A 26,954-nucleotide genomic window follows, 5' to 3' on the forward strand; every position below is an offset into this window, starting at 1 on the left:
AAGATCATAGATACCAAATTTAAACCACAAAATGAATGATTATTGATACGACAAGTTTCTATGATAGGATCAACGTCGTTTCCATGGGCATGAACACAAAGTTCAAGGTCGACTCCCACTTCATCAATGCATCACCTCTCATTTACTCCTCGCCTTAGATCAGGTTGTAGCTTTGAAAGGATATTCGGCAAAGCACCAGAAGAGTAAGACTCATGAAAACCTTTCGAGTCATATTGATTTAGGAAGGCATAGGTTCAACCCATCGGGGCATCTTAGGAACATATACCACAAACTTCAAGAGTAATTAACACATGCTTGAAGGGCATGGCTAACAAATCGTATGGTACAATTTATCAAAGGGAGAAGACAAAATTTACCAATGGCATCATGTGTGAGGGGAAGCAATCACAAGAATTTTCTAAGGCAAAGGATGCCGTCGGATAATAACTCAGAATGAGTCTGGCAATCCACAAATGATCTGATGTGAGTATCGGTACTCAATCAGAGGGAGATAGGACACAATGCATCGGGTTATAGAACATCTGAAAAATATCGATAGTTAATCACCAAAGGAATTATGATTTCCAGGTTGGAGTATCATAATCAGACGCTCCGATCAAATACAAGTAGGTTGAATGGACTTAGATGGACAACCAACCAAAAATTGATTTGTCGAGAACCAGCTCGGTCTGGAAGGACGTCTGAACCGGCAGATAATTTATGAGTCACAATAGATGATTGTGTGCATTCACACAAAGGTAGAATCAATAAGATCACAGGAAAATCACAAAGGATTTTAATGAATGCTGCTAGACATATGGATTTAACCATAAGACAAGCAGGTGAGAAAGGTCAAAAACAATAGGCTACTGGAGATTCCGAAAGATCGAATAGTAATTCGAAAAACTTTCAAAACCCATGACAACTGATGACGGACGACTCCCCGATAAGATAATTCGTTGCATCTCGTAAAAACAACTGCAATTGGAAAATAAAGTTTAGACGACATATGTATGTCGTCATCCATAGGGGTTGACGGAGGAAGGGAAATCGCAGAAGCGATTAGCATCAGCTCTCGAGAGAACATTGGAGAGTAACTTCGGAGTCTTCTAAGAAATCAAGCCATCGACTGGACTGACGGGCTCTCCAGAGGAATTTGTTACGAGAACGTAGAGTTAGAGTTAGCAAAAGCTTTAACCCGAAAGAGAAGAGAGAGTAGAGCCGAGAGTATAGGGAAGGAGTAAAAGATACTAATAGCACCCAATTGAGATGTGGGCCCGTAAGCCACAACCTCAGTGTTAGTAAAGTTTTTCAAACACTAGACTCAACTTCGGCCAAGGAGTTGGAAAGGGGGCTACCTACAGGCAGTCGGCTCTGATACCAACTTGTGACGCCCTCGGTTTAATCGTACGCTAATCATACACGCAAATGTGTACGATCAAACCCAAGGACTCACGGGAAGATATCACAACACAACTCTAGACACAAATAAAACAATATCAGCTTCATATTACAAGCCATGGGCCTCGAGGGCTAGAATACAGAAGCTCGATAAACACAAGAGTCAGCGGAAGCAACAATATCTGAGTACAGAGATAAAACATGGGGTGCCTTAGAGAAGGCTAGCACAAAAGAAACACGATCGAACGAGGCGAGGCCTCCTGCCTGGGAACCTCCTAAACTACTCCTGGGCTTTAGCGGCCTCCACGAAGAGGACACCATCGGGACGGCAGGCGTCAGCAGGAAACTCCACTCCTGGGCTCCATCATCTGGTCGCAGCAACGGATCAAGGGGCAAAGGGGGAGCAAAGCAGCGATGAGTACTCATCCAAAGTACTCGCAAGTCTTACATCAGAACTATTCTAAGTATGCATCAGTATCAAGAAGGGGGTTATATGTGGACTGACTGCAGCAATGCGAGAATAGAGAGAGAAGGCCTAGTCCTATCGAAGACTAGCATCTTCAAGGTCTTGCAGCAATAGACGAGAGTAGAACAACGGGTAAAACATTAATAGTCGTATTGTTGCAGCAATATTAAAGTGAGGTCACGCCTAGAGATCCTCCCTCGACTCCCTGCGAGGAAGCAATCCCGAGGCAAACTAATTCCAGTTAAGTAACAATTGTAGTTGTATAAGATCGGGGCACAACTCCAAGTCGTCCTGTAACCGTGGACACGGCTATCCGAATAGTTAATTTTCATCCCTGCAGGGGTGCACCACATGTCCCGTCACGCTCGATAACACTCTGGCCGGACATACTTTTCTGGGTCCTGCCCGGCCTCGCAATATCGACACGTCGCAGCCCCACCTAAGACTAATCAGAGAGGTCAGCCCACCGGTCTAAATCCTAAGCGCAAAGAGTTCATGGGCCCAGTTCCCCTCCATGCTCCTGCATGATGCGAGGGTGGCCGACGTCAGTCCTAGCATCCCTTAAGCACAAGCTCAATGCATCTCGGGACCACTCGGGCGCGCGCCACTACGATTGCTGACATCTGAAAAGCTTCGGCTGATACCGCGACGCCGAGTACCCATAATTCTTCCCGCGTAGCCGGTTAGTGCGAAAAGGTCTCCGACCAACCCAGATCAAATACCCAAATCCATTAACATTTTAATTAGGCCAGCAACACAGTCTCACGGGAATCCAGCCGTCTTACAACTAATCACCAAAGATACTAGTAACATGGTCGAGTAACTGTGTGGCTGTAACATCGGGGGGAATCCGAGGTATCACCCTCGTTGGATTCCGAACGATGTACCCGTCAAGGTGGGCTTAGAGGAATCACCCTCGGGGGTCCCACACTTGAGGGGTTGCACGACAGAGGCGTCATCGGGAATGGTGAAAGAGGAATCACCCTCGATAACTACGACCGACTAGCTATATTACAAAGATATCATTAGGAGTACTTAGCGAGGTGTCACCCTCGGTACCCGATAGTATCTCTGCAGCGTCGTACAACGAAGGGGGTGTATGTGTCGTGTCGGGGCTGGCTCGTCGATCAGAGATCGAGATTTGAAAACAAGCGGGGCAACTGAACTACGGGGTCAGAGGGGATGACTGCTCCACCTATACTAAGCAGATTTAAAGTACAGGACTCAAAGTAGCAGTTCATAAAAAATAGGCTATGCATCAGATATAGGAGCTAACTACAACAGTAGCAAAATACTTATGCAAGCAGTAGGAAGAAAGACATAGGCGATATAGGAATGATCAAGGGGGGTTTGCTTGCCTTGCTGCTCTGCGGCAAAGGACTGATCGGCAGGGTCGTAGATGTACCCGGCAGCAGCGTCAGTCTCGCGGTGTACCGGTAAGAAGAGGGGGGAGAAACAATAAATAATAGCAATGGTGCAACACAAAGCATGACATGGCAAGATGCATGCTAGACATGAGCTAACGCAGCAACATCCGTCATAGACGGGGCGAAAGAATATCTGACGATATTTTCCGGGTCTCGGACTACTACCGGTCATACTGGAAACGATGGAAAAGTTCCATGTTTACTATGCTAGGGAAGCGTGATAGACGAATGGACCGTGTATCCGGGTCCGTCTCTATCTGCTGATCAACTTTCATGTTGAAAATAGTTTGATCTGACTTACGGATTATTTAATATTAATTTTTAAAGTTTTATTCAATAATTAGGAATTAAAAAAAAATTTAAATAATTTAATAAAAAGCTATTATGACATCAGCATGATGTCATGCTGACATCAACAGTTGACTGGTCAACTCACTAGCGGGTCCCGAACGTCATAGGCACAAGTTTTAATTAAGATTAAATATTAATTAATCAAATTAATTTAGTGGGGGACGGTGGTGACGTCCCGGCGAGGTCGTGTCGAGAGGGGCCCCGGGATGGAGCCCGACGGGGAGCTCCGGCTGGCGAGATGGGGCCCGGCCTCGGCCGGTTGGTGAGGCAGGGGAGGCCGACGGGAGGGGCTTGGTCGACGGGGGTGGCTCGGTTGGGGTGGAGGCCGACGTGTGCAGGGGAGTGCCGGGTCGCCGGAGGGAGGATGTGGAGCCGACGGGGCCTTGCTGCCGGCGGTGGTAGGAGGGGGCGATGGGGGAAAGGGGCTCGGTCCCCGGGAGGAGTTGGGGCCGACCTCCACGGAGGACGAGGGGGCCGACGGGAGGGGCGGTCGCCGAAGATGGGGGGTGGGCCGCCGGGAGGTGTTAGACGGGATGGGTGCCGGATCTGGGGGCTGGGACGGGAGGTGTCGGTGGGGTGGGTCGAGGTGACCGAGAGATTAGGTGAAGGTAGGTGCGGGAGTCTCGCGGGTGGGAGCGGTCCTGGCGAGAGAGCGAGCGTGGGGGGTGGAGGTGGCGGCAGTCAGGGGGAGCGAGGAGAGCGTGGGGGGGTTTCGCTAGCGAGGGAAACCCTCCTGACGGCGTGCAGGGCGCTGCTAGGGTTCGGTGCTCGGGGAGCGGTTGGGGCCTGGCCAGTTGGGCCTCTTGGCCTAGCTCGGCCAGGGGTGGGGGGTGTTTTGCCTTTTTTTTCTGTTGTTGTTTCTTTTTCTTTTATTATTTATCTTTTTTATTATTATTATTCTCTTACCATTTACTTTCTTTTATTCATTTATTTTATTATTCTTTTATTATTTCTGCAATCGGGGACTTCCATCCATAGACTTTAATTTAAACATGATAATTATTTTGATTTTTTATTAAGTGACAATCTAGCTTAGTTAAATATGATGACCTAGCATCATTAGGGTGTGGTTACTGTAGCTTAACTACCGGGGTGTCACAGATTGCTTGCGTACGACGCTTCCGAACGGGTGACACACGGTGACCTTTGACATGAGCTGCGGGGCATCACCCTAGGTGTTGGAGGTACACGGTGACATGTTCGTATGCGAACACACTTTTTGGCGACTCCGCTAGGGTGGAAGCTTCAAACAGTCTCCAGCCTATTCTTTCCATGAGGAGAGCGTCATCAAGCGGCTGCAATCTTTGACGATAACATGTATCAACAATCTGCTTATGTAGATGCAAATAGCCATCATGTTGATGTTGCCAGATCTTTCAATGGACATATCATGTCGGCTAGCCCTAACGAGCAAAGGACGACTAGTTATTCCATTAGAGAAGATTGGAATTTACATAGACATGCAACTTATGGATCCGAACTTTCATGCATCGGCAACACCTTTAAATATTTCGGTGAACAACACGATGAGTTCAAATGCTCAATATAGGACACCTCGTTTACATGAGTGTGTCTCACAGTTTTATCCATCGGCAGTCGGCTCGCAATATGCGTGTTCATCCCCAAACATGCCGATGGATGGGAGAATCGGCCATGCTTCCGTTAGCTATTTATCCGGTTATCCTCGGTCATCATATGCTTTACCTCATGAGATTAATTGTTCAGGGACATATGCAATTAAACATATTCATGACTCGGCTCGCCTTCGTGGTTACGGCCGAGTTAATGAAGATCCTACAGGAGCATGTGTGCCTAATATTGCAGGAGATGAGGTAGATGTGGTGTCAATAAAATGTTTAGCCAAAAATAAGAAGATTAGTGCTCTTTGCCTTGAGAAATATGAAAAGGGTTGGTTCCAGATTATGAGGCAATAAGAGCTACAGTTTTGCAAGAAGACGAACTCTTGTCAATTGATCAAATCGTCGAGGGAAATACTCAACAACAATGCATATGTCCTCACCTACCGTTGCAGCATGTTATAAACCCCTTGTACAATTGCAAAATTTTGACAACACCAATTCATTGCCGAAATATCCAAAAAACATTTGGGGCAAGCCAATCCATGCAGAGACAAACTTGAAGAAAACAATGTGGCCCAAATGGACGAGATCAAGCCAAAGCTCACAGGAGATTGCATCAACAATTTTACTGCACCGACTCTTGAGGAATTACTAGCAGAATATCTACATGTGCGTGAAGCACTCAAGAAGAAGCATGAATAGGAAGATTTACAACAATACGTCAAGTGCCTTTCTCCATGCAGCAACCATGTTGGCCCTTCCGTGATGTTACGACAAGATAACAAAGAAGCTTTGCAAACAAATCAGGAAAACATGTTCAATCGGCTGCTAGGTTGGATCTGGTTGAAACCAAGTCAAATATTACTAAGTCGTCTATAGTCGTGTCCAACAATTCCTTTAAAGCCAAAACAATGGTAGATTCAGATGAAACCGAATTGAGCACCGAGATGGTTAAGGCCGAGCTCATAGAGTCAAGACCGAGTGCATGAAGCCAGTTAAGGCCCGGTGCAACAAGTAAGCCGAGTGCATCGAGCCAGTTGAGTACATCATGTCAGCCGAGTGCATGGATCCATCTGAGTACATCCTCGACTAATGCCGAGTGCATAGAGTCAAGACCGATTGCATCGAGCCAGTTAAGGCCGAGTGCAACAAGTCAGACGACTGCATCGAGCCAGTTGAATACATCATGCCAGCTGAGTGCATGGATCCATTTGAGTACATCACCGGCTAATGCATAGTGCATCAAGCCAGTTATTGCCAGGTCTACCAAAATAGAAGATGCAAGCTTCACCGGGCTAAGGAATGGCAAATGCACCAAATTGGTTGTCCTTGATTATTCTAGATGTAAGGGAGCATACATCCTACCCGATGAGTTCCGTGCCAAAGATGATGAGCTTCAAGAACAAGAGGAGATGTCTAAAAAAATTCAGTTAAAGATGAACATCAAGAGCCAAAAAATAAAGCTGAACAATGTTCGGTTAACAAGGAGCATCCAAGTGACGCAGCCCGAGAGCCAAAAGAGGAAGTCAAAGCGTTGGAGAGTTATCCAGAGGAGGTTCAAAGCACTGTTCCTGTTGTGCCGGCATCACATTCTCCCGACGTCTTCGAAGGGGTTCGCCTAGTCGACAATTTACATGTCTTTCGATTCGGTCAAAATTATACTATCGATGCATCTTCCAGTAGAATTCTAATTAATGTTGAAACACCATTCATGATAAGTAATTTGTTTGCTAGGATAATGTTGTCACTAATTATGCCGGTCAACATGTTGTACAATTCGTAGGGTCTAATAGTGGCAATCTATTCGAGCCAAAGTTGTCAACATCATATCGCCTAAGCTTTGTTTTCATATGGAAAACTTTGATTGTTTCATGCCTGGCTAACATATGGTCTCAGATGAGATATATATTTTGTAACTATTTTGGTTGCAGAAACATAAATTCTGGTTCAAAGTCCTTCAAGATTTCCGATTTAGGAAAATCAAAAAAGGAGGACAAAATACGATGCATAGCAGACTTGGATGATGTTAAGTCGGCACCATTCGGTTTCCTAATTCCAAATCCGGTATCTCAATATTAGGCAAGGGGTCAACAATGTCCCATTAGTTTGGGCGTAGGTGATCACATTGTCGGTGCATCACCGGCTAATCCAGTTATCATAGAAGATCGCCATATTGAGCTATCAAGACAAGAGCGAATCGAAATTGGAAACTTTTGGAACACAAGATGATGGCCAGCCGGCTATCAGTAATATTGATGGCTATCATATGTTGACCCGGTTGGAAGCCGGCTCCTCCCAAGACGAACGGGTGCAAGATGAAGATGATGGGGCCAATTCGTCGCGTAAAGAAATTATTCAAGCCGGCAATCTTGAAGACGGGAATTCCGTCAAAGCTACAACAAATACATCTATCACTTGGGGAAATAAGAAAATTCAAAGACCGATGCATGCAAGACCAAACAAAGCAAGGGGCATGGTAAGCACAAAGGTAAAAAAACGAAAGTCACTTTCACACGGTTATTGGAAAAATATCAGAAGATAAGGGAAGCAAAGAGTTCTTATCAGCCAAGTGAACAAAAACATCGAACTCACCCCCAAGGTGTAAATCTGATGACCCTGATTGGTGAAAGAACAAGCTAAACACGTCGACTCCGTGAATTTTTTTGGCTGCCAATGCAAAAGTCATCCATGCCTTCCCATGTAGGAATATGTTTATATCAATCATGGGACATGTATAATTCGCAAGCGCACCATTAGTCTTGTGCTAAATCACCTCGCCAAGTTTATGCATCTCCGAGAGAGTCAAGCTCGCAACCATATGTGAAAAATTGACTCAATCATGAGTCGACAAGAAGCTCATGGAGGAGGAAAGAGGAGGTCAAGCAGGTCTACCAAGTAAAAAAGAGATGGCCAGAAGGATGTTGTTTCAAATCCGACTCCAAGTAAGAAAAATCCAATTGAGTTGATGTTGGCTACAAACGGAAAGAAAGTTAAGCGAGTAACTTTCAAGGACCGGGTCGTTGAGTCTGGATAGGTCAAGCTGGAAGTGCCCAAAGTTATGAAAGAACTGCCATTGTATAACATAAGATCACAACTAGGATGCCCACTCGACTTATAACACTCGCAAGTTTGGCACATGAAACTCCCGATCATCTCGGTTTTCCCTCCTTCACTAAGTCAGGCGACGAAAACCAAAAAATCCAGTCCCATCCTTCGAAACCATAGTACCTTTTCCTCCCCCGTCACATCTATTCTCCTCTCGATCATCTCGGTTTTCCCTCCTTCACTAAGTCTGATAATGCAAACCAAAGAACCTAATCCACATCTTTCGACCGTAGTATCCTTTCCTCCCCCCGCCGCATCTATTCTCCTCGGGATCATCTTTGTTTTCCCTTCTTCACAAAGTCCGGTGTAACATCCAAGATGCGACACTATCCGTACTTGGTTACGAGGCCTTAATATGGATAGAGGCGCATCTCGGTGTTTTGCAACTACAGGAATCATTGCAGATACATTTATGAAGAGATGAGTATATGGATTGGATTACACTCGCCACATGCTAAATTGCAAGACACACATCATTTATTCAATCATCCATAAGACAGGGTCCGGCTACGTACGAAATCAAACGATAAAATTGCAATGACTCCGCGTGCTCTCCTCATCAAACTCCCACTAGATCTACGAAGCATCGAACGGCTCTGGATTTGTGGTACCTGTACTTGTGTTCTTGTAGTAACTTGTGAGCCATGGGAACTGAATAATCTTGCGACCATGATATCGGAACTAATTAAGTTATTGGGTGTGGAAAGGTTAAGTGGTGACGTTGCAGTAGCACTAAGCATTATTTGGTGGCTAACTTAAGAAAACATAGTTTAAATTGAGTGGTCTACGCATAAACGAACATGGGCTAATAACGATCAAGAAGTGATCATGAACACCTACTTACATCATACATAACCCCACCGCGTCCTCGATGAGAGTAGAAACTCACGAGCAGAGACAGTCACGGTTACGCACAGAGTTGGCATATTTTAATTGAGTTTACTTCAAGTTTTCTATAACCGGATGTTAAACAAATTTCCAAGTTGCCACGTAACTACGGGCATGGCTTTCCGAAAGATATTAACCCTGTAGGGGTGCTCCGACTAGTCCATCACACACTATCACAAGTTATCGTGGAGAGAAAACCACAACTTCGAGATATCTCAAAGAATCACTGATATCCGAGTGCACAATACATTCACTAAGAGTAAAACAATTCCAACAAGAGCGTCCGGCAGGCAAGATCCCAATAGGAGTTGCGTGTTTCTCTGTCTCAGGGCACTACCGGATGGGACTAGCTACGGGGAAAACCAATCCCCGAGTTTCCTTGAGACGGCCCCGCAGGCAGCCCGGTTTGGACCAACACTCATGAGGAGCACTCGCCCGGGTTGTTGATTAAGATCCACGGGGTAACTAGTCCCTATGCATTTTTAATAAGTTTTTCAGAAAATGTAATACCAATGTTGGGCATTTTCGAAAGAATCTTAACTCAAAACAAATTATCAAGGGGGTAACCATAACAACCCCAAGTGTGTTAGGAGCGCTTAATATGGAACATAGCACCGGTAACCGAAAACTAAGGCGGCAAAAGCGAAACAAAACACCGAGCAAAAGGCCAAGCCTTCCGCCTTCACTAGGTATATATGTGCTTTAAATTAAATGGCAGTAATAAGATGATATTCCAAGTATCCATGTCAACACATGGATCAACCTACACCTAAAACTAGCTATAAGAAGGTTTGAGAAAGCGCTAAATTAGCCAATCAATGTTCGCTAGGATGTGGAGGGGTTAGAGGATTTTCCTCGTAATTTTTGGAGGCTTGATATTCAGGTGGTAGGAAGCAATAGTAGCGATGGAAATAAGATAGCTAAGCATAACAAAATTAGAAAAAACATCAAGGTCACGATCATCTTGCCTGTCACATCTTCCGAGGGATAAAATTCTTGCTCTTCAGAAATGTTCTCAACGGGATCCTCGTAGTCGTTCTCGGCACCCGATGCTACCCAAAAGAAAAATACAGTATCAAATGAACACACATCCATGACATGATGCTCAAACATATGATGCATGAATATGATGTGAATGAGCATGGCAATGCTACAGTAGTCATCTTTCTCATGCAATTATTTAGTTATTAACATTCTGAACAGAACCTCGATATTAATTATTTGTACATGCATGAACATGGCATAAATGAATGCATCACACGATACAAATGCATATAAGGAACGTTGCAAACCGAGTTATGGATCTCTCGGAACTCTCACTACAAGATACGAAAGGCAAGGATGCTAAAAAAGAATTTGAGAGAGGCTATGGGAAATACATTGGCATCCCAAGTATGCCACTGGATTGGGCACAAAATTCTAGATGAAATAGACCTAAAGTCCATGCAAAACAAAGGATCGCAACTCACTCAAAGCACAAAACAATTCAACAAGCAATCTGTCCACAAACACCAACACACCACTTTGTTCATATTAAAACTAGCAACTACATCCACCTATCAAGCTCAACCAAGACATGTATATGAATCTAACAAAAAGTACAACAACCTCTAACTAACAAAAACACGTATATGTTCAAGGCTCAGTGGCAATCATGCTCCTAACCTGGTAAACTTATCATAGATTAGGACTTAGTGAAAATATCAGTTTTACACTAGCAATTTTTATCATGATGGCATGTAGACAACAATAAAACCCTATCCTACAGCAACTTTCATGGCATGAGACTTAACAAGGTGATAGAGGGCAATAACTACTACAAGTCACTCCCACTAACCAAGAGCTAATACTGCACAGAATCAATGATAGCACCCTCTTAACATGGCATGATGATATAAGCAGATTCTCTGACTTAGTCAAATTTCACAAGGTGAATACACAACAGTTTGCATCAACATGGCATGTTGGACACTAAGAATAGCTAACATGCAAGACCTATTTTGCAAAGTAATGGCACCATTTGATAGATGGCAAAATGCTCGTTAAATCACACTAAAGTACTTGCACAAAGAACTTGTAGATGCATGGCAATCATCATGCCAACACGGCTACTTGAAACAGTTTTCATACTTAGTCATATTTCAGCATACCCTAGAACAGTCATATTGAGACGACATATTCAAAGCAAGAAATCCACAAATCTACAAAATTTTCATGGCAAGTAAAAATACCAGGATCTAGTACTCCCTAAACACTACAACTTTCATGTTGACAAGATTGACAAAGTGTGCAAGGATTGCTCCACACAAAATTAACAAAATAGAATCCACACAAACTTTCTTAAAATACGAAACTAATGCCACCATTGGATTCCTTGAATTTTTCTACCCCAAAATCATATATCATAAGGCTATGTTACTGTAGAAAAACCACTCACAATCACAAACGAAAAATCACACCTCTAGTTATAACATAGTTATTTGCCAAATTTGCCACATTCCTTTTCTCGACAATTCTAGAATTGGCATTTTTCCTATAAGGGTGTATTCCTAAATATATTTAATTAAACAACAAAACAACACAAAAAATAGAACAGAGGGGGGAGGAGAGAGGTGGCGGCGGCGCGAGGGAGAAGGGGTAAACCGTAGGAGGGGGCGCATATATATAGGATTATGATATAGGCCTCGGCGTCCGTGAAGGACTTCATGACGCTGGAACGTGCTTTAGATGGCTCTCTCTCACAGCACAGAGATGGAGGGAGACGGGGCAGGTAGGCGTCGGGGTTGGTTGGGTCGTGCTGGGAGCTGGGTCGCTGCTGGGCCTTTGGCCGCTGCTGAGGCTGCGGGCTGCCGGGGTGAAACCTTTTGGCTTTATTTTAAAACAGAATTTCAAAAATACCCTCACGGAGATAGAAAAGGTTTTGAAAGTAAATAAAACATGTTTTGCGCTCACAAAAATAGGCACTATTTAATAAAATTGGTTCGAGAATTTTTTATACAAAAAAATAAATGCCCTTATATTAACATAAGAAACTGTTTTGCAAGTTTATAAAAATAGCAGTAAAATTAGAACAAGCCCGAGACATAATTCAAACTCACCAGGAGACATAATTCTAACTCAAATATTCAGAAAAAATCCGAACTTTTATTTTTGGGCACTTTTCTATTACACGAAAAAAATTAGTAAACAGGATAATCATGTCATTTATTGTAAAAATAAAAATAACAGGAAATATAAAATGGATACACAGAGTTGTGCGTACTAAATTCATCGACCTCATGCCTCTTGGAAATGATTCATTAACAAGGTTGATCAGGTCTTATTAACAACCATTTCCAATTAGCATGATCCCAAAGAATTTTCGTAAACAACTAAGTTACCTCAATGTGTATGTGCATATTCCCAACAATAAGTATCTCATATTTACTTTTGGAAGTAGGTAGAGGTAGTTGAAAACTTTCATTGATGGTAGTCGGAAATTTTTCGATAACATTAACACCATTCACTTGAAATTGTTTCATTGGAAAATGCACTGTATGTTCTTTACCATTAACATTAAAAGTGACCTTGCTTTTGTTGCAATCAATAACAATCCCTGTAGTATTCAAGAAAGGTCTACCAAGGATAATTGACATGTTGTCATCCTCGGGCATATCAAGTATAACAAAGTCTGTCAAGATAGTAACATTTGCAACAACAACGGGTACATCCTCACAAATATCGATAGGTATGGCACTTGATTTGTCAGCCATTTGCAATGAAACTTTAGTAGGTGTGAGTTTATTCAAGTCAAGTCTTTTGTTTAAAGATAAAGTCATACCACTAACACCAGCTCCTAGATCACATAAAGCAGTTTTGATATAGTTATTTTTTATGGAACATGGTATCGTTGGTATTCCTGGATCTCATAGGTTTTTAGGTACTCCATCCTTAAAAGTATGATTAGCAAGAATGGTAGAGATTTCATCTTGAGGTATTTTTCTTTTATTGTGATGATGTCTTTCATGTACTTAGCATAAGGGGCCATCTTTAAAAGATCAGTTAAACGAGTATGCAAAAATACTGGCCTAAGCATTTCAGCAAAGCGTTCAAATTCTTCATCATGTTTTTTCTTAGTTGGTTTAGGAGGATAATGCATGGGTTTTGAACCAAGGGATCTCTTTCTTTGCCATGCTTTCTAGCAACAAAATCTTTTATATCATAATGTTTTTTCTTAGGTTGTGGGTTATCAAGATCAACAACAGGTTCTATCTCAACATCATTATCTGGTTCTTTATCATTGTGAGGTTGAGCGTCTATATGAGCATTATAATTATAATTTTAATTATCACTAGGTGAATGCTCACTACCAGATTGAGTTTCAGCATGAGAGATAGAGATATCATTAGCATTTGTAGAAGGTTTCTCTAATTCAGGTTCACTAGAAGTATGCAAGGTCCTATCATTTTTATTTTTATTTTTCTTCCTAGAAGGACTAGGTGCATCAACATTAATTCTTTGTGAATCTTGTTCAGTTCTTTTAGGATGACCTTCTAGATATAGTGGATCTTGAGTCATTGTTCCTCCTCTAGTCATTACTCTAACAGCATGATCATTCATATTATTAGTCATTTCATGAAGTAACTCACTTTTAGATGTAGCAACTTGTTCTAGTTGGGTTTGAACCATAGAAGCATGTTTTCCCACACCTCTTACATCATTGGTGAATCTAAATAACAAGTCACTTAAGCGAGTAATCATATCAAAGTTTTGTTTCAATTGTTTTATAACATAGGAGTTGAAACGATCTTGCTTTATACTATAATTATCAAACTCATATAAGCATTGACTAGGATGTTTATTGTAAGGGATGTCACCTTCATCAAACTTTAAGAGATAATTTACCTCCACCACGTGTGGTGGTGTTTTCAGACCATGGATTTCTTTGATAGGTGGTAAATTCTTGACATCTTCAGTTCTAATGCCCTTTTCCTTCATACATTTCTTTGCTTCTTTCATAGTTTCTAGACTAAGGAATAACATGCCCCTCTTCTTTGGAGAGGGTTTAGGTGGTGGTTCAGGAACTGTCCATTCATCATAATTCTTCAATATATTAGTCAATAATTCCTCACCTTGTTTGATAGTTCGTTCCCTGAAAATACAACCAGCACAACTATCTAGGTGGTCCCTAGAAGCACCGGTTAGTCCATTATAAAATATATCAAGTATTTCATTTTCTTAAGAGGATGATCAGGAAAATCATTAAGTAATTGGAGAAGCTTCCTCCAAGCTTGAGGGAGACTCTCTTCTTCAATTTTCACAAAGTTAAATATTTCCTGTAAGGCAGCTTGTTTCCTATCAGCAGGAAAATATTTTTAGGGAAGTAAGAAATCATATCGTGGGGACTACACACATAACCAGGAGCAAGAGTATTATATTAAATCTTAGCATCACCCTTTAATGAGAACAGAAATAATTTGAGGATGTAGTAGTAGCGAATTTTCTCATCATTAGTAAATGGGGTGACTATATCATTTAGCTTAGTGAGATGTGCCACAACAGTTTCATTTTCATAGCCATGAAAATGGTTAGATTCAACCAGAGTAATTATCTCTGGGTCGACAGATAATTCATAATCCTTATCAGTAACAAAGATAGGTGAAGTTGCAAACTTAGGATCATATTTCATTCTAGCATCCAAGGATTTGTCTTTCAACTTGCATAGTAATTTCTTAAGATCTTCTCTATCGTGACAAGCAAGAAAGTCTCTAGCAATTTCTTATTCGATAACATAACCTTCAGGCATTCCACGCATCTCAGTTCTAGGATAATCATGTCTAAAAGGTATTTTAACATTTCAGTAGCAAAGACTTCATTAGTTTCAATAATATCATCAGTTTCAGCATGCATAACTACTTTAGCTCTAGCAAGTTGTTCATCAAGAAATTCACCTAGTAGCACAGTATCATCAAGCAAGGTACTAGCATCATCATAAGCATCATTCATAGCAGAGGTAGCATCATCAATAGCTTGTGACATATCATGATTAATAGCATGTGGTGGTGGTGTTGCAAGTCTATTCAAAATAGAGGGTGAATCAAGTGCAGAGTTAGATGATAGTTCCTTACCTCCCCTCGTCTTAGAGGGAACGATATTGGTTCTTGTATCTTTCGGATTCTTCATAGTGATCAATAAATAGATATACCAAGTGACTCAGCCAATATAGCTATGCTCCTCGGCAACGGCACCAAAAAATGTTCTTGATAACCCACACGTATATGGGATTGCAATAGTTTTTGAGGGTAGAGTATTCAACCCAAATTTATGGATTTGACACAAGGGGAGACAAATAATATTTGCAGGTATTAGCAGATGAGTTGTGAATTCAACCACACTTGGAGATTTAGTATCTACAACACAGTGATCAGTAGCACAGTAATATGATAGTTTTGATAGCAGTGGTAACAGTAGCAGCAGTAATGGTAACAGTGGTAGCAGTTTTGTAGCAGTTGTAACAGCAGTAGCAACAGTAGTAACTTATCAAGTACAATATGTGGAAAACTCGTAGGCACTTGATTGGTGATATTGCTGGATAATATTCATCATATAACAGTCACAACAAAGGGCAACACGGAACTAGCTCCCGTTCATCGATGTAATGTAGGCATGTATTCCGTACATAGTCATACGTGCTTATGGAAAAGAACTTGCATGGCATCTTTTGTCCTACCCTCCCGTGGTAGTGGGCTCCATAAGTAAACTAAGGGATATTAAGGCCTCCTTTTAATTGAGAACCAGGAAAAAGCATTAACACATAGTGAATACATGAGCTGCACATACTATAGTAATCACCAGAAAGAATCCCAATTACTGTCACTTTTGGGTATGCGGATCCTAACACGTAGTAGGTGCATATAACTTGCAAGATCGGATCAGGAACATGTATATAATGGTGAAAGCACAAAATGTTCAAATCTGAAATCATGGCACTCGGGCCCTAGTGACAAGAATTAAGCATAGGAAAGTCATAGCAACATCAATCTCCGAACATAATGGATACTAGGGATCAAGCCCTAACAAAATTAACTCGATTACATGATGAATCTCATCCAGCTCTTCACCGACCTGCAAGCCTACGAAGGGATTACTCACTCCCGGTGGAGGGCATCATGGAATTGGCGATGGAGGTGGGTTGGTGATGGCGAAGACCAAAGACCCCCCCTCTCTAGAGCCCCAGATGGACTCCAGATTAGGCCTCCCGATGAAGAACAGGAAGTGGTGGCGGCTCCGTGTCATGAAACGCGATTAAACCTCCCCTCTTATTTTTTCTTGGAAAATAGGATTTTATAGCGCTGAAATTAGGGTTAGCGAAGCCCCGTGGGCCCCACTAGACACCAAGCCGCGTCAGGGGGGATGGCATGCCCTGATGTCTAGTGGGCGCCTGTGGCCTCCCCTCTGGTGGGTCTTGGTTCCAGTATTTTTCATTTATTCCAAAAAAAATCTCCAAAAAGTTTCGTACCATTCTTAGAACTTTTATTTTTGCACAAAAACAACACCATGGTAGTTCTGCTGAAAACAGCGTCAGTCTGGGTTGGTTTCATTCAAATCATGCAAATTAGAGTCCAAACCAAGAGCAATAGCGTTAGGAAAAGTATATACGATGGAGATGTATCATACACGCTATTGGATGATATTGGATCATGGGACTGGAATTGTTTGAAGCTGGAGTTCCATCAGAAGTTTTATCCTATGCATCTAGTACATCGTGATCGGAACTTCATATATAATTTCTGGCCTTATGAAGGAGAAAGCATTGCTCAAGCTTGGGGGCTTAAATCTATGATTCACACTTGTCCCAACCATGAGCTATCAAGAGAAATGATTATACAAAATATTATGCTCCGCTTTCTCATAATGATCAATCACTACTCAATTCTTCTTCTACTCGCTCCTACATGAAGAGGACTACTGAATTCAAATGGGATCTTCTTGAAAGAATTAAATGCAACTCTGAAGATTGGGAATCTAACAAAGGTACAGAGTCAGGTATAAAGCTTAAGTTTGATTGTGTTAAATTTTCTATGGAAACTGATACTTTTCATAAGATTAGCAATAAATATGGTAATGACTCTGAGATAGTAGCTTCTTTTTGTAAATCATTTGCTACTCATGTTGATCTCCCTAAGGAGAAGTGGTTTAAATATCATCCACCATTGAAGAACCATTAGATGAACCTATTAAAGCTAAGAAGGAAGAGATAATTGTTAACCATATTGATCCAGTTGTTCCTACTACTTACATTGAGAAACCACCTTTTCCTGTTAGAATTAAGGAGCATGCTAAGGCTACAACTGTGGTTAATAAAAGTTACGTTAAAAGACCTAAACCTTCTGACCAAATAAATGTTGAGCCTAATACTTCTAAGGTCCAAGATCTCCTAGTTGATAACATTGATGGACATGTTATTTATTTCGGTGATGAAGTTGCATGGTGATTGAAGGTATATACTTGGTCATAAAATCTGTGAATGGGGCATTGAGGTAGAAAAAGCTAAATTTGATGCAATAGAGAAAATACCATGTCCAAAAGATACCATAGGTATAAGAAGTTTTCTTGGTCATGCTGGTTTTTATAGGCATTTCAGTAAAGATTTCTCAAAAGTTTCTAGGCCACTAACTAAACTTCTTCAAAAAGATATTACTTTTGTTTTTTATTATGATATTGTAGAAGCCTTTTAACTACTTAAGAAATCCTTGATTTCTGCACCTATTTGTACAACCACCTGATTGGAATTTACCATTTGAGATTATCTGTGATGCTAGTGATTATGATGTTGGTGTTGTTCTAGGGCAAAGAGTAGACAAGAAATTGGATGTTATTCATTATGCTAGTAAAACCCTGGACAATTCTCAAAGAAATTATGCTACTACTGAGAATGAATTTTTAGCGCTTGGGTTTGCATGTGATAAGTTTAGACCTTACATTGTTGTGTCTGAAGTTACTATTCACACCGATCATGCTGCTATCAAATACCTCATGGAAAAGAAGGATGCTAAAATTAGACTTATTAGGTGGGTGCTTTTACTTCAAGAATTTGACTTGCATATCGTAGATAGGAAGGGAGTTGGAAACCTTGTAGCAGATAACTTGTCTAGGATGGAAAATGTTCTTGATGACCCAGTGCCTACTGATGATAATTTCCTGATGAGCAACTTGTTGCTATAAATGCTTCACACGGTACTCCTTGGTGATGACGAGTTGATGGATATACTTCTCGCCCCTCATTGCTTACCCCAAGTGGAAAGTGGAGATGTAGTCAGCAACAGATTTCCCTTACACAAAGACTGTAAGGTTTATCGAACCAAGAGGACTCCTATGATCAACAAGTAGGTGTCTTCCACCCTGGCGCTAGAAGAAGACGTGGACCTGCACACACAACAAATAACTTTTCTCCCAATGAGTACAGAGAGGTTGTCAATCTCTCCGTCCTTGTAGTTTGCAAAGGATCAAAACACAAGCGGGAAAGTAATAGTGATTGCAACGGAAAAGTAAATGAAAGTGATAAATGATGGAGATGTAAACAATGATGGTGATATGGACCGGAGTCACATGATGTTCACTAGTGATGTCTCTCTCACAAAAGACGATAAACAACTATGCTTGGGTCAATAAATCATAGTTGGGCAATTGACAGAATTATGATCGCACCGCAATGCTAATTATGCTACTTGATAGTTAGAGGTTCAATAGTAATGGGCAGTACGCCAAGACAAGTAGACTGTTTATTCATCAACATCTACTTACTAAACATACACCTTGAGATATCTATCCAGAACTTCTCACCTGTATTAAGTTGCGAGCCCCACCCAAAGTGTAAACTCAAAGCAACGGACAACTGCATTAATGAACTATGCGTAAGGTAAACAATCCTTGCAACCGTGGTCACAAGCATCGTTGTTTTCTCCCTGGTGGCAACAAGCACATCCCCTAGTCTCATGTTTCTATCACTCAAGCTAGACATCGAGGGGCATGAACCCACAGTCATGCATAACGCTCCCTCTTGGAGTTACAATCTACTACTCGGCCAAAGCAATAAATAGCAACGGAGAACATGCATGAATCACTAAGGAACATAATATAAAAGGATAATCAAATATATATAACTCATAACAATCTGAATATAATCTCATAATCCATCGGATCCCAACAAACTGAGCATAGCAAAAGGAAGAGAATTACATAGATGCCTTGATCATGTAGGGCAGCTCACAAGGACTAACCATTGAAGCACAAGATTGGAGAGAAGACATCACATAGCTACCGGTCATGGACTCACGGTCCAAGGAGGAGGACTCACGGAACGTCCGGTAAGCGTCCATGGCGGTGGAGAAGCTCCCAGAGGTCAATCCTCCCTCCGGCAGGGTGCTGGGAAGAGGTCTCGTGATGCTCCCGATCTCAGAAGCGCTGCAGCGGCGGAACGATGGAGAAATTCGCGATTCCAGAAGTTTTGTAAGGGTTTCCTCTCGGGGCTATAAATATAGTCCAAAGGAGGGCACCGGAGGATGTGGGACCTACCTAGGCAACCTCCTGGTGCGGCCTAGGGCCTGGCCGCGCCAACAGGCCCCTGGCCCCCCTCTGGCCCAACTTCGGTGATCCGGAAGCTTCTGTTTCGTTGATTTTATACATATTTTTTCTGGAATTTTTCGGGCTTCGGAAATTGAGTAAAAGCCCCTGCAAAATAGACAGCAGTAGACAGAAACTGGCACTGGGTGTATTCAGTTAGTAGGTTAGTCCAAATATGTGTAAAATTATATAAAAGTGTAGCAAAACATATAACAATGTCATCCAAAAGATCATGGAACAAGCAGAACTTATAGATACATTTGGGACGTATCAACATCCCCAAGCTTAATTTATGCTCGTCCTTGAGTAGATAATGATAACACAATAATTTCGGTGGCGACATGCTAACACACATATAGGAACTTCAAAGTACAGCAAGTAAGATATGCAATTCAAGTCAATACAATAACAAGCAAGAGTCTATATCTAGTATTGAGTTTAGCAAAGTAAGAACATAAAGGTGCAAGAGCTCTCGCTGTCCGTGACTCGAATATCTTTTAATTGAGAACTCAATATACTAAAATTTCACAATTGGTATCCTTAGGAATATTATTTTGACTCATCCCGAGACCACTAGTCAAGCACAAATCGAAATAATCCTCTCCCTTTCGATTTTGAGCACTCAAGCAATGGATGAGCGTAAGCAAGATATGTTGGCACTTAGGATGGCAAATAGAATAATGATGGGGAAGGAAGAAAAAAAGGTGTGAAAGGCTCGCATCAATAAGGACAACCATAGGCGAGAGAAAGCCAAATGATAGATATGATGTGAGGAGTATGGATTTCCATGTAACGGATGCACATATGAGCTAAGGTAAACTCTCCAATGGAACTAGTGGGGGTGCATCCAACTTGTTTGCTCATGAAGACCTAGAGCTCATTTGAGGAGTCTCCTCATTGGAATATGCAAACCAAGTTCTATAGTGTAAGGGTCCCCACATAGTTATGCATGAATGATAATCTCTATGTAGTACAAATATAACAATGGAGTATGAGTGTGGATCTTTCAAAAGGAATAGTAGTGTTGCCCCCTTCTCTCTTTTTATTTCTTTTTCTTTTTCTTTTTCTTTTTCTTTTTCTCTTTTTTTTTATTTTTTTGTGGCCTCTTTGGCTCTTTCTTTTTATCTCTCATTTGTCCTCTTTGGGATCTTTTGTTTGTCCTCTTTGGGATCTTTACCTAACTTAAGGGAAACACTCTATGTTTTACATGAATAAAAAGAAAAAATCATCACACTTTATAAGAAGTACTCAACATAAAGACAAGTGAAAACTATCATGATGTATGCAAATGTATGCCTCTGCGAGTGTAGAAGGATATGCAATGATACTAGCGCGTCATGTAGCAGTAATAAGGGCAAGGCCCAACTAGCATGCGGCTCCTCGATCAAGAAAAAGCATGTATGCCATGAAGATCAAGTCATGAGATGGTGGATGTTGCATGGCAATGTATCTCGGAAAGGCTATGGAAATGCCTTAGTAGGTAGGTATGGTGGCTCTTTTGAGGAAGGATATAATGAGGCTTATGTATGACAGAGCATATCATGTCATGGGTTTGGATGCACCGGTGGAGTTTGCACCAACTCTCAATGTGAGAAATGGCAATGCACGGTACCGAAGAGGCTAGCAAAATATGGATGGTGGAAGTGCCAACAATCGAATACTCACATTAGTCTGAAGAACTCATACACTTATTATCGGTAACTCTCTATCTAGTTAGGAATTTCACAAAGAGTAAAGTACCCCGAGGAGGAGTGTTTGGGGGTTTGGTTATCCTTGCGCATCCTCGACTCATGGTAACGTGAGGGTACTCTATATATTCCAACCCCTCCAAAGGTTAGCAATCGATTTAGTAGCTAGAGTTCTCAACTAATTTTAGTTTTTGAAAAACCCACGGATTTCCCAAAATATGACACCTATCACTAATAGGCTCAATCTCTTGGCACCAATAGTCCAAACATTACTCAAATCAATACCTCAAAACTATTGCAAGTTACTACTATACTTAAATAGCAACCTCAATTACCTACTCATGCAAGACACACAAGTCAGTGCAACGAGCCAACTCTCTAAACAAGATAAGCATGATAACTCAAGAGAGTTCCGGAAGCAACCTAAATAATAGTTCTTAAAAAGATAAGCATGAAAACAAGAGCTAAGCATGACAGTAACTACGAAAAGATCAAGAACACGCAAAAAAGATAAGCATGAAAAACTATGTTGTGTTCTATAGTGGAATGGAGCGTGTGTCTCTCCCAAACAAGGTAGGCTAGGTTCCGACTTGTTATGAACAACAAGAAAAACTGAAACAAACTAAAAAGTAAAGAGCGAGACACTCCAAGCATAGCACATATCATATGAAGTGATAAAAATATAGCATGGAGATGGACGAACTGATGATTGTTGATAGAGAAGGGGATGCACCGGTGCATCCCTAAGATTAGACACTTGAGTCTCCTTTGATTATTTATGGGGGTGCATGGGGGCATCCCCAAGCTTGAGCGCTTGACACTCATGTATCTTCTTTCATCATCTCCCATCGCATACTTGAAAACTCCCTTCATACGAAACTCATCATAAGTTGATTAGAGTGGTTAGTTCCCTTAATAAAATAATTCATTACCTGCTGGAAATAAAAGATTTTCATGAAAATCTACTACTTCTGATGAATGCCAAAAGGTTTTTGCAAATAAAAAGTAAGCTGGGGATTTACAAAACAATGAAAACACAAAACATGGCAGAATCTATGAAAAAAAGAACAACATGTCGTAAATAATTTATTCGGGGCACTTCTGCAACTCAAATCAAAAAACTTAGAACAGATGCCAGAAAGGAAATTATATAGAGCATGTTGTCAAAACAATTCAGATCAAAAAGATGATCTCGTGATTTTTGGCGAATTTTTCCGTCAAGCAGACAGAATTTGTTTCTAGACAGCATGTCACAATTTTTGAACTTTCTTGCAATCAGAGGCTATAACTTGGCATAAAGCTTAAAAATAAAGATACAATGATGTTTCTACAGTAGTAACAAGCATCAAGACCACTAAAACAGAAAGTAAAAAACTCAAAGTAAAGATAACAAGGGTTGTCTCCCTAGAGCTCTTGCTTTATAGCCATAAAGATAGGCTTAGTATTTTAATGATGCTCTCGTAGGAATAAGAGTTGTAGAACAAAAGAGAGCATCAAGAAGCAAATACCAAACACATTTAAGTCTAACATGCTTACTATGCATATGAATATTGCAATAGAATAATTCATTGAAGCACAAAGCAATAAGCATAGGAAGGCAAAACAAGCGCAACTTTAAAACCTTCAACATAAAGAGAGGGAACTTGATATTACTGAAATATCTATAATCATATGTTCCCTTCTCATAATAGTTTTCAATGGGATCATGAATAAACTCAACAATATAAGTATCACATAAAGCATTGTTACCATGATCCATATGGACTTCATGAAGAGCATAAAACTTGAAGTAAAAGAGAGACTGAATCTCTTCCCAATCCCGTAGGTGAGAATCATCTCATAGCCTATACCATTCCAATCCTTTTCCTTTCAGTGACAAGGCAAATAATTTCCTCATGAATCCATCTCTTGTCAAACATGAAATTAACCAACTCACAAAGTTGTGTAAGTTTCAACAAATGAATACTAGGATTGACTGTTCCATCTCCTGCATAACAATCATTCCTAATTATTTCAATTATCCCAAGTGGTATTTTGAATGGGATACATTCAATAGGTGGAGGATACTTCTCTACCATGGGTGTGGTAAAGCGTCCTTCCCCAAGCAATGAACTAAGAGTGCATTTTTCCATAAGCCTAACTAGTCATGACAATCATGAAAAGCAAACTAACAAGACTAAAAAGCAAAGGTAAAATATAGCGTGCAACTTCCCTATCTTGAAGACTGGAGTCCCCGGCAACGGCGCCAGAAATTTGCTTGATGATGAGTTGATGGATATACTTCTCGCCCCTCGTTGGTTACCCTAAGTGGAAGGTGGAGATGTAGTCAGCAGTAGATTTCCCTTACACGGAGACTGTAGGGTTTATCAATCCAAGAGGACTCCTAGGCTCAACAAGTAGGTGTCTTCCACCCTGGCACTAGCAGAAGACGTGGACCTGCACACACAACAAATAACTTTGCTCCCAACGAGTACAGAGAGGTTGTCAATCTATCTGGCCTTGTAGTTTGCAAAGGATCAAAACACAAGCGGGAAAGTAATAGTGATTGCAATGGAAAAGTAAATGAAAGCAGTAAATGATGGAGGTGTAAACAATGATGGTGATATGGACCGGAGTCACATGATGTTCACTAGTGATGTCTCTCTCCCTAAAGATGATAAACAACTATGCTTGGGTCAACAAATCATAGTTGGGAAATTGACAGAATTATGATTGCACCGCAATGCTAATTATGCTACTTGATAGTTAGCGATTCAATAGTTATCTCACTGGTCAGATTTGAGACATTACTTTTGGGATGACCCACATCTTTACAAAGAGGGTGTAGATGGTGTTATTAAACGTTGTGTACCTGATCATGAATATGGACAGATCCTACGGAAGTGTAACTCTTAGGCATACGGTGGACACCATGATGGTGACAGAACTACACACAACGTACTACTGTATGGTTCTTATTGGCCTGGTCTTTTCAAAGATGCTCGTAAGTGTGTCCTTTATTGTAATGAATGTGAAAGAATTGATAACATTGGTAGACGTCAGGAAATGGCTATGAATTATTCACTTGATATTGAACGATTTGATGTATGGGGTTTTGGTTATATGGGACCTTTTCCTTAATCAAAAGGGTATACGTGTACTCTAGTTGCTGTTGATTACATTAAAAAAATGGGTATAAGCTATTCCAACTAGTAGTGTTCATCATAAAACTTCTATTAAAATGCTTAAAGATAGTATTTTCCCAAGGTTTGGAGTCCCTAGATATTTAATGACTAACGGTGGTTAACATTTTTAGGGTGCTTTCTATAAAATTCTAGCTAAATATGATGTTAACCATAGAATTGCATCACCATATCATCCTCAGTCTAGTGGTCATGTTAAATTGAGCAATCGAGAAATAAAATTAATTTTACAAAAGACTGTTAATAGATTTAGAAAGATTTGGTCTAAAGAACTTGATGATGCTTTATGGGCTTATAGAACTTCTTATAAAAACCCCATGGGAATGTCCATTTTGCATCATGCTTTTATGTTGATATTTATCGCTTTATGGGCTGTTATTACACTTCATGGTACAATTCTTATGCCTTTCTCTCTTATTTTGCAAGGTTTACATGAAGAGGGAGAATGCCGGCAGCTGGAATTCTGGCCTGAAAAGGGATCAAGTTTGAGATACCTATTCTGCGCAAGTCCAAAAGCCGTGAAAATCAACGAGGAATTATTTTGGAATTTATAAAAAATACTTGGCGGAAGAAGTACCAGAGGGAGCCACCAGGAGGCCACAAGCCTGCTAGGCGCGGCCTACCCCCCTGGCCGCGCCTAGGGGGCTTGTGGGCTCCCTGTTGGCCCTCTGGCTCCCCTCTTTTGCTATAAGGAGGGTTTCATTCCAGAAAAAATCAAGAGGAGGCTTTCGGGAGGAATCGCCGCCGCCACGAGGCGGAACATGAGGAGAACCAATCTAGAGCTCCGGCAGGGTCGTCCTGCCGGGGAAACTTCCCTCCCGGAGGGGGAAATCGTCACCATCGTCATCACCAACACTCCTCTCATCGGAGGGGGCTCATCACCATCAACATCTTCATCAGCACCATCTCATCTCCAAACCCTAGTTCATCGCTTGTAACCAATCTCCGTCTCGCGACTCCGATTCGTACTTGTAAGGTTGCTAGTAGTGTTAATTACTCTTTTTAGTTGATGCTAGTTGGATTACTCGGTGGAAGATTATATGTTCAGATCCTTGATGATATTCAATACCTCTCTAGTCATGAACATAATTATGCTTTGTGAGTAGTTACTTTTGTTCCTGAGGACATGGGATAAGTCTTGCTATAAGTAGTCATGTGAATTTGGTATTCGTTCGATATTTTGATGCGTTGTATGTTGTTTTTCCTCTAGTGGTGTTATGTGAACGTCGACTACATAACACTTCACCATTATTTGGGCCTAGAGGAAGGCATTGGGAAGTAATAAGTAGATGATGGGTTGCTAGAGTGACAGAAGCTTAAACCCTATTTTATGTGTTGCTTCGTAAGGGGCTGATTTGGATCCACCAGTTTAATGCGATGGTTACACTTTGTCTTAATTCTTCTTTCGTAGTTGCGGATGCTTGCGAGAGGGGTTAATCATAAGTGCGATGTTTGTCCAAGTAAGGGCAGAACCCAAGCACCGGTCCACCCACATATCAAATTATCAAAGTAGCGAACGCGAATCATATGAACATGATGAAAACTAGCTTGACAGAAATTCCCATGTGTCCTCGGGAGCGCTTTACCTCCTATAAGAGTTTGTCCAGGCTTGTCCCTTGCTACAAAAGGGATTGGGCCATCTTGCTGCACCTTTGTTACTATTGTTACTTGCTACTTGCTACGAATCATCTTTTCACACAACTATCTGTTATCGATAATTTTAGTGCTTGCAGAGAATACCTTGTTGAAAACCACTTGTCAGATCCTTCTGCTCCTCGTTGGGTTCGACACTCTTACTTATCGAAAGGACTACGATAGATCCCCTACACTTGTGGGTCATCAAAACTCTTTTCTGGCGTCGTTGTCGGGGAGTGAAGCGCCTTTGGTAAGTGGAATTTGGTAAGGAAACATTTATATAGTGTGCTGAAATTTATTGTCACTTGTTACTATGGAAACTAATCCTTTGAGGAGCTTGTTAGGGGTATCTTCACCTCGAACGGAAGCACAAGGAGTTGTTCCTCAACCTGATGCACCTACTGAAAATATTTTCTATGAATTTCCTTCGGGTATGCTTGAGAAACTGTTGGCTAATCCTTTTACAGGAGATGGAACATCACATCCCGACTTGCATCTAATCTATGCGGATGAAGTTTGTGGTTTATTTAAGTTCGCAGGTTTGCCCAAGGATGAGGTCAAGAAGAAGGTCTTTCCCTTATCTTTGAGGGATAAAGCATTGACATGGTATAGGCTATGTGATGATACTG

Source organism: Hordeum vulgare, chromosome 7H (assembly GCF_904849725.1).
Source record: "Hordeum vulgare subsp. vulgare chromosome 7H, MorexV3_pseudomolecules_assembly, whole genome shotgun sequence".
Lineage (NCBI taxonomy): Eukaryota > Viridiplantae > Streptophyta > Magnoliopsida > Poales > Poaceae > Hordeum > Hordeum vulgare.